Below are 10,504 nucleotides of genomic sequence, written 5' to 3'. Positions count from 1 at the left end.
CGTGATCACTCTTTCCAATCTCCCTCTCCATTCTGTATGGCACAAATACACTTCTGACAAAAGTTTCAAAACGAAATCAACAATATGAGCACGTCAATGTAATTAAAGCAGATTTTATGTCAATGCAAGATGACTTAACGTGTTCCAACACAATGTCCTAGTTAGCACAAAACATGCTACCTTACAAGTCACATGACGGAATTCACAAAGTTACCTGAGGTAAGAAATCACGTGGTGAATTATAATATTCAACATGTCACAATCCTTGGTAACAACACAGAGAGCAAATGTAAGAAGAAGCAGTTTTTTTCTCTTTTTAACCATGAGCGCATGTTTGTCTATTATTCTCCTTTTGACACATTATTATCTATGCAAATATACAACTACTGTTTAACGTAGAACAATAGACAAACATGCGCTGACTATGTATAAAGTCAGTAAAAAAGTGGGCGTCCTCATTATCGAACGGAGATTCAAGAAATTATGATGACCCCTGCCTTTGAAAACAGATTCAAACTTCATAAATACACACTTTTATTAAACGTAATTACATAAAGTTGTAGATTGGATGTTGACCATTCTTGCAATGAAAAGAAAAATGCTTGTTTTGAAAGTTTATTTTCTCGCAAATTTCGCATGTCCTTAAGTGCAGTCATCCTTTCCTTAAAATTTAATCTACAGTGTTAAAAAACCTCTGAAAGTTGAAAAGTCTAACATATTTATTTCAGCTTAATTGGAGGTATATGTAATTAATTAAGGCTCTCCGGATTGAAATCGTTGAGGGTAATTGATCTAGGCCCTATTTGTGAATTGTTAATTGCTTTTGAAATACCATGTTGCTATCAGCCTGTCTCGTATTTGACTAATTTTATCAAATAAATCACCGTTGAGTACTGGAAACTGATTACAATTTATCATTGGAGGTTATCTGTCTAATTATATTTTTGAACAAACATTGTCAATTAAGTGATAGTTTCTGTATATGGTGACTATGCAGAATGACCTTGCGAACATTTGGTCTGAAAAATTATCTGTGTCTTTAATATCTCAGTACGGAAGCCGGTTGGTGCCAGGTAGAAAAAATATTTTATCTGGCCAGAAAGTTATCTGGCGGCCGCCATATAATATGTTTCATGGTTTTCTGATTTTTTTTCCCCTTTTGAAGTTGAAATAAAATATAGAGTGTACTGATCAAGCATATAAAGAATATTGCTAACGTCTTTTCTTTCTTCTTTTTTTTTTTAAAGTAAACTTGTGTATATGATAAGAGTTTACTTTGGGGGGGGGGGGGTCAGGAAAATGTGTATTTTGACCTTTCTTTTTTGCGGGACCAGTCGTGGTATCCTAGAGGTAGGGCACTTGCTTCGTGATAGGGAGATCTCGGTCTCGATTCTCGTTCCCGGCACCGCGTCAAACCTACGATGTTTAACATCGGGAGTAAGTGTTCCTTCGCCAAGCACCCTGCACTAAGATGAAAACGAAAATCGCGAGTCTTTCGGATGAGACCTTAAAAACCGAGGTTTCATGTCGCAATAAAGATCCCTCACTGCTACGGCAGTAAGCGCCATGCATGAGTCAAAATATGTGGCACTCCACCTAAAGCAGGCGACGTTTCCATATGAGTGAAAAAATCTCGAATGAGACGTTAAACAACATAATCAATCAACCAATCTTACCCCGTGAACTCCGTGCCAGTATGACAGATACCAACAGAAAAACCTGGAACAGTAATAAAAGATTATTATTTATTACATTAGGTAAGCTTAATTTTACCTGTACATTTTTTTAATCTTTTAAATGCTTAAACAATTATCTTTTATTTCACATGTCTTGTTTACCTAAATAGCATAAGGAAAAGTTTGTTTACAACAAATTGCAGTAATGGTTGATTATTTCATCTTTTCAGTAAAAATTCTATTTTATATCTATGTATATAACGTACCAGAAATAGGCGCAGAAACAACAATGTTTATGGCTCAAGTTGAAATGTCTAGCTTTATTCCTTACTTTTATAATCACAAAGGAAATTCTAATTAATATGGTGCACAGCTGTATTAATCCGAAATAAACCACGAACCTATCCAGAACTCACCGTCATTATCATATTTCTAATTATGCTGAATATTAAAAATTAAAAATTTATTTTTCAATAATAGAAAATTAACTTCTAGAAATATTTTTTAAGGTAGGAAACATCTTGTCTGAATATTCGTAAACATTTGTTTATAGTCCATAAAGTCGTTCACCGATGTAAAGAGCACACTGTACATGAATTCACTTGTTTTGTGGTTTATAAAATATATTGCTTCATGAGGGTTTGAAGAAGTGTAGAATTTCTCATGATGCAGTAGTTTGAAATTCTAGCATTTTTGGTCGTCATACCACGATAACTACGAAAATTACCCCCCCCCCCAAAAAAAGAATGATTTTAATTCAGATTTATGAAGGGTTACAATTGTTTTTCTTTCTTTACTCGTGTATCATTGTTTATCGTGTGACTTACAGATAGCATTTTGTCATGTTATAACTTAAAAACGCATATTTATATTGAACTAATAGACTCATTGTACATTTTTTTAAATATTTACTTTAAGATATAGTACATCATCTTTTGATAAAAACCAAACATGCTTCATGCATTGAGAACACAATCGGAGTTTTCTTTGCGCATCAAATATTGTATTGCAGCAATTTTCAGTATCGTGTATGTCCTTCTTTTGCACCAATTCCAGATTAAAAACATCGTATCATGGAGTTGATGAGCTTGTTAATGGTAGTTGACTGATGAATATTGTTCCCTTCATGCAACAACTCTAGTCTCGTTCAACCAGACACTCGGCTGTCTCCGTAAACTCCGAAGAGCTCGTCGGAGTTTACGGAGACAGCCTAGTGTCTGGTTGAACGAGACTAGCAATAACGCCTGCTCTAAATCCTGGATGGTGTTTGATGGATTGGGGCAGCGTCCAACTCATTCCAATGTACAATAGAATTAAGGTACTGTGAGAATACTGGTCATTCATTCATTGGATTTTACAATTATTCTCGGTTAGCAACTCTGTGTGCAATAATAACAATAGCTATATGCGGTAGATTCCTCTGAAATGCGTATCCCTCTAATGTAGTAAGACCCACAAATTCTCTTCATCCTTAGTCATAAAAGAACAAACAGTCAAAAAGGATTGTAAAAATCATCGATAATACGGTATTTTTAATAGTTGTAAACGATCCGAACCATTGACAGTATTCAGGTGTCATTCTTATTCACTCTTGGTTGAAAAGTTTGAGTAAGTCGCCGATTTAACTAATCGTAACTAACTAAATACGCCGCTGATAATAATTATGGGAATCCATTCTTTAAAGCTGCAGTATCTGAGGATGCCTGCAAATTAATATGTAAAATCATATCACTACTGTTCATTAGAAGATTTTTAAGATATATTCCCATGGAAAACTTTGATCCCATATTGCGAAACCATTTTATCCCCGGGACTATAATTTGAACAGTAAAGAATTTGGACTATATCAAGAAGCTTAAATAGATGTACAAGTTTCATCTTTTCTGGACCAGTTGTTCTTTTAAAGATTTTTCGAATACATTTCCATGTAAATCTTCATCTTCTATAATCCCCAACAATAAATACTATAATTAACTATAGTTTACAATTGTATCGAAGTTTATACTATAGTACATCAAAGTTGTTACTAATCAAAATATTTTTTACTATGAATTTCAAACTGTTATATTTTCGTTTCTTATTTTATGTGTTTTATGTGAAATATTACTTGTATATTCACATATTATTTCCAAAATTTACATCACTGGTATTTGATTTGAGAAATATAAAGGTTCTAAGCTTGAAAAAAGTTCTGGAGAAAATAAAAGTATTTACTATGGTAAAGTATAGTCAACTATAATACTTTTTTGTAAGGGAATAGTTCCACCCCTTCCCTTTGGGCCATAATTTGAATAATTCAGAATCTACACTCAGTGAGAAAATTTACACACAAGTTTCATCTTTTCTGGCCTAGTGGTTCTTGATAAGAAGAAGTAAAAAAGTATAATGTTTACAGATGGACGGACATACAGACGGAACGCCGGACAACGGGTGTTCAGAAAAGCTCAATTGAGCTTACAGCACAGGTGAGCTAATGATTCTTTTCCTTAAAAGCAATCTTCTAAAATATATTAACCAGCCCTTGATATTGATCAATACCACTTGTGATCGTTTTTTTTTTTTTTTTTTTTTTTTTTTTTTTTTTTTTTTTTGCAAAAAATATATTGATTATTTAAATAGGTTACTTCAAATTCTATGTTAACTTATGAGATACTTAGCTCTTCATACAACAAAACCCACTTAACCGTTCTGCCAATATATCTATTTCCTTTGTATTAACACTTAGATTGAGTGGTTTGTGGAAGGCAATTTATGTTTTAATCCTTAATATTTTTAGTCCTCAATAATTTTTTGAATTCATGGTAAACAGATAGTCTTTGCATTTGAACAGACGTACTCTTTTTATTCCACTGTTACATGGCAAGAGGTAGCTTATACGACTAGCACCTCGCAGTTCGTGTACTGCACATTGCTAGACGTAAGAGTCAAACACAACAGACATCTGCATAGAAAAACTACGTCTCCATATATTTCTACTGATATCAATTAATACAACACTAAGCTTCAGATCCAAATAAAGACTCGTGATATATCTAAATGTTTAGTTGTAGGTCACAATAGGAGTTTCTCCTTCGCTTGTAGAAGTTAAACTCAGTCAACTGACAAATAAGTTGATATAATAAGGGCGCCACAAATCTCGTTTTAAGTCCATTTTGCAAATTCTATGGTCGATACAATGACCTTGCTTGAAAATACAATGTATTGTTAGGTCATATGTCGACTGAATTTTTGTTAGGCCATTATTTTCATTCTTTCATTTTGATACTGCACTGTTTACAGATTTCTCCGTTTACTCCGTTTGTAACAATGGTGTGACCGATCGACAGGAAGTGCTTACTCCTCCATGTATATTGGACCTGATCCCATCTCTGATGTTTTCAGGGATCTGTGTTTGCTCTGTTTTCAATTTGTAATGTTTAGTTGGATTTTTTAGTATGACTAGTGCTGTTCGTTATCTTCATATTTCATTGTTACGTTTATTTTACCCATTCTTTTGTTTACACACTGATGTAAACAGCATACTGTATAATCACTAATTTCATGGGGTCTAATTTTCGACGTTTGAAAAAAAAATGCTTCGTGTGGATTTGATTTTGTGGTTGAAAAAGTGTAAAAATACTGATGATGATACGTTAATATTTCGTGGAGGACATAAATTCCTGTGTTTTTTCAAACGAAAAGAAAATGAGTTTTTACCTTTAGGTTGAGGGTCACAACGTGTTTGTTTTATCTTTGGCTCAAAAACGAAAAGAATTTAAGTCATTATCATGAATTTAAGAATTTCGTTTAAACACATTTAATTCGTTGTGCCAAATTTGTTTAAGGATATCCGATCCTCAGCCAGGAAGGATAACTCTTTAATTTATTGTTTAATTCAAAAATCAAAAAATCTCAAAATGAAGCTGAAATATATAATCTTTTTATGGAATAATTTTCATTTTATAATATATTGCATCTCAATGTGATTCAAGACTCTTTGAAGTTTTAGAAACAGTCTTTTAAAACGTTGATATTTTTACCCTATAAAGGTATGCTAAAAATACAGATTTAAAGAAATCGATTTTTCCTTTAATTTAGCCTTAAATACCAATGCTAATTATCATGATATGAAATTAGAAATGATTTATGGTCTTTTGCAATGATAGGAAACACTTTATAAACTATGTTATGAAATATTTGAAGTACACAGAAGAAACTAAAGAATTGTATAAAAATCACGCAATTTTCTTCAAATTTTAATTATTCAATGCCTGACTTTCAGAATCTGAGGATCGGACTACCTTAAATACATTTAATTCGTTATAACAAATTTTAAATTTCGTTTAATCGAATTTAATCTATAAAAACAAATTTTTGAATTCGTTATAACGAATTCAACAAAAAAACGAGGGCGCTTTTGATTGGCATTCGGCAGGAATATGGGCGCACTTCAAAAGTGAAAATTTCATTGATCTGTCACATGAAATTTTAGCATTCTTTTCATGTATCGGGTTCCTGTGAAATAGGAAAGGGAAATATTTTCCCGATAATGTATTTTGATTTGCTAAAAAAGAACTTGAAAATTGGCTAGATAAGTCATTTGATACAAAATGTTACATTTTTAAACACGTTTTTCTGAAAATTTGCTATCTCTGGGTCATCTCTCCATGATCTTGAAACGTTATTTGTGTGCATTTTAATTCAAAGAAACTAACAAACATTTGTAAAAAATGGAGAGAAGACCCAGAGACGATAAACATAGGCAATCGTCACCTCGACGAATATTATCTTTAAATAAGGCAAATTTCACAGCATATTCTTTTTTTAGTTAGTGTACATTCCAAGATCAATATCCATGCAAGTTTGGTTTAAGTACGACATTATAGTTACTTGGAAATAGACCTGTTCAAAAAAAGTTTATCCTGTTTACTCATCCAGAAAATTTTGGTCAGTTCCAACATCCAAAGTAAGTCTGGAAGTTTTCATCCTTAGATGCACCATCTATGCAAATTTAATCATAACAACTAGCTAGGCCATAATGTTATATAGCTACTCCAAAAAAAATTATCCTGGTCACTCATCTGGAAAATGTAGGTCAGATTCAGAATCCAAAGCAAGTCTGGAAGTGACCATCCCTAGCTACATCATCCATGCTAGTTTGGTTAAAATATGGCTAAAATTCACTCATGTGCAAAATCTAGTCGAATCCAGAATCCGAAGCAGGTTGATCAGTGTACATCCCTAGATGCATCATCCATGCAAGTTTGGTCCAGGTAGGGCTTATACTTGTGAATGGACCTGCTCCAAATACTTTAACCTGGTCACTCATTTGGAAAATCTAGGTCAGATCCAGCATACAAAGCAAGTGTGGTAGTGTTCATCCCTAGATGCATCATCCATGCAAGTTTGTTCAAGGTATGGCTAATATTTACTTCGGAATGGACCTGCTTCAAAAACTTTAACCTGGTCACTCATGATCATCTGGAAAATCTAGGTCAAACCCAGCATCCGATGCAAGTGTGGAAGTGTCCATCCTTAGATGCATCATCCATGCAAGTTTGGTCCAGGTAGGGCTTATAGTGACTTGGGAATGGACTTGCTCCAAAAACTTTAACCTGGTAACTCAACTGGAAAATGTAGGTTAGATCCAGCATCCGAAGCAATGTGGTAGTGTCCATACCTAGATGCATCGTCCATACAAGTTTGGTCCAGGTAGGGCTTATAGTGACTTGGGAATGGCCCTGCTCAAAAAACTTTAACCTGGTCACTCATCTGGAAAATCTAGGTCAGATCCAGCATCCGAAGCAAGTGTGGTAGTGTCCATCCCTAGATGCATCATCCATGCAAGTTTGGTCCAGGTAGGGCTTATAGTTACTTGGGAATGGACTTGCTCCTAAAACTTTAACCGGGACGCCGACGCTAACGCCGACACCGGGGTATAGCATAAGCTCATCTCGACTTCGTTGAGGTGAGCTACAAAATGAACTTTTCTAAAAAAAAAAAAAAAAAAAAAAAAAAAAAAAAAAAATTCAGTGTGTAAATGCGGTGCTTCATTGTCGCTTTAAAAACCATGAAGTGTGTTGCGGTGATAGCTCATTAGTATGCGTTACCCTATATATACTGAAACGCAAAAGAAACGCAACAAGCAGTAATCTACAAATATTTGAACCTTTTAACTAATGATTTTCAAAACTGATTACAGTTGAGTTAAATTCGATTTAAAAACATCAGAGATTTGATAACAATGTTAAATGATTATCTTTTAACTTTAGAAAGTAACACAAGACTGTTAAAACACCCCCCTTCTCAGCCATTCAATTATAGCGTGGAAGACTGGCATGCACAACAATTGCAGCTTGATTTCCACGATGCAATAGGTTCATCAATCTCGAGATCTGAGCGAGAAAAAAATATTCTTTGCCATTTTTAAATGTCCGTTTTTCAGATGACTAAGTCGAATTTTCTCTAACCTAGCCGCGCAGTATAGTAACACTTGGACTTCCGGTCCACGGACTATCATTCATGCTAATAATACGTATGAGCCTGTTGAGGCGTGTTGTCGTGCATTTTTGCATCTGCAGTTCTCCATCACCTTTGTTTTCAGATTTTCCAGCTAGAGCATTTGAAATGCATATTTACATGCAAGTCATTTTCGGGAAGCCTTGGCATCTCTTCCGGAAACGAAAGAAGAATTTATTTTGCGGAATATTCCTGCATTACTTTTGATAAACAGATACAAACCCTTAAAACTCCATATTTTTGTCAAATGTTTTGTTAAACATGCAATTCTTGATTTCTGTTAAGCGGGCTCAAACTTAACTTCCGGTTATGGCATGAAAATCATTCAACCGTTAAATTATCGATACCTACAAAGTTGAAGATATCCGTACTTTTTAGATACAAAATTATATCCTTTATATAATTTTCCCCTCTGAAATAGGATGTTGCGTTACTTTTGCGTTTCAGTATATTTCTATGTAAAACCCACTATCCCTGGGGGTCGTGATTTGAACAAACTTGAATCTACACTACCTGGGGATGCTTCCGTATAAATATGACACATAAAGGCTTTCTTTTTCTTAAAAAGATTTTTCCTATGTATTCCTATTGCCCGTTGTGCCCCCCCCCCCCAGGGGTACTACTAAACAGAGTACGCTAGAGTACGAGAGCGTACTTTAGAGTACGCTAGAAAAAATGTGTAGTTCAATGCAATTAAACTGTTTATTTGTGTAAATATAACTCGATTAAACATTATTATAAACTAATATTGCAATATTTATTTCAAAATATTTGTTTTTAGCGCTATTTTGACAAGAAAATATCATTCATAATTCAATGCATTAAACTGTTAAAGATTATTAACACTGATCTCGATTAATATTTTGTTTCAGACTTACTAACTTCAACTAAATTTTATCAAAAATTAAATTTATTGCCCTATATGAATATTTTTTACATTAACAATGAAACATTTCAACATGTTCAAGTTAAATTAGATCGGGATCAAACGATAAACCGTCACCTGAAATCAGAATTTGAGATAACTCCTAAAATAAGGAAAACATGCAAATCTAATTTAAAATATATATTCATTATGTTTAACTAAAGTAGAAAAACATACAAAAAGTAGTTAAATTGCATTAAATTATTTTTACTAGCGTACTCTATCGTACTCTGTTTAGTAGGACCCCCCCCCCCCCCCAGGTGTCATGATTTGAATAAACTTGAACCTACACTACCTGAGGATGCTTCTACTTAAATATGACTAATCATGGCTTTGGTGTTCTTGACAAGATGATTTTTAAAGATTCTTCCTACATATTTTGATTGCCCATAGTGGCCAAACCCTATCCCAGTGGAGTCATGATTTGAACAATCTACACTATATGAGGAGGCTTTCATATACATATGACTAATCAAAATTTTGGTGTTCTGGGAAAAGAGATTTTTAAAAATTTTTCCAGGGGGTCATGAATTGAACAAACTTGAATTTACACTACTTGAGGATGCTTACCTATAAATATGACTTATCATGATTCTGCTGTTCCAGGGAAAAAAATTTTAAAGGTTTTTTCCAAAACTTTGACTGCCCATTGTGGCCCCACCCTAGCCCAAGGGTCATGATTTGAACAAATCTGAATCTATACTATGTCAGGAAGCCATCATATGTTTTATCTTTTCTGGCCCAGTGGTTCTTAAGAAGATTTTTAAAGGACTAGACCGAATACCCAAATTTTAAAGTAGTCTATGCAGGACACTTGTTTACTGGTCAGTTTTCCATTTTTATTCACAGGTAGTTGATAAACATGTCATTTAGGAAATATCTTAAAATTTCATAATTACATTTCTTATTTTTAATTTCCTTTTTGATCAAATATCATCAGATCTGATGCATCTGTGTCTGTCTCTCTCTCCCTCTGTAAACAATTTCTCAAAATGCTACTCAATTTTGATCCCTATACAGAAGTAGACTACTCTACTTTCATTGATCAAGGCCACATTCGAAATTTTAATGTGTACTGTGGTGAAGAAAACCTGTCTTCCACGTTTTATCAAAATTAGACCAAACCTGCTGGAGAAGTAGTATTTTGAAAGAATATAGGGCACCAGTGAATCCTTGTGAGGCCCTAACAAAGCATGGCACAATAGTTATACAAAATTACAATGATATGTAAGCAAGACACAGAAAATGAAGTTACACACACAGAGAACACGTGATCGTAAGAAACGGACCTTGTTTCTCATATAAAGTAATTTATTTCTTGTTCATAGAAACCAGACACAAATACTTTATTTACAAACATTTTATAACTTAAATAGTTAAATTGATGAATAAATTGAAAACAAAC

The sequence above is a fragment of the Saccostrea echinata genome, unplaced genomic scaffold, assembly GCF_033153115.1.
Source record: "Saccostrea echinata isolate AGI-Se365-2 ecotype Australia unplaced genomic scaffold, CSIRO_AGI_Sech_v1 ptg000002l, whole genome shotgun sequence".
Lineage (NCBI taxonomy): Eukaryota > Metazoa > Mollusca > Bivalvia > Ostreida > Ostreidae > Saccostrea > Saccostrea echinata.
This window is presented reverse-complemented; position numbering follows the sequence as displayed.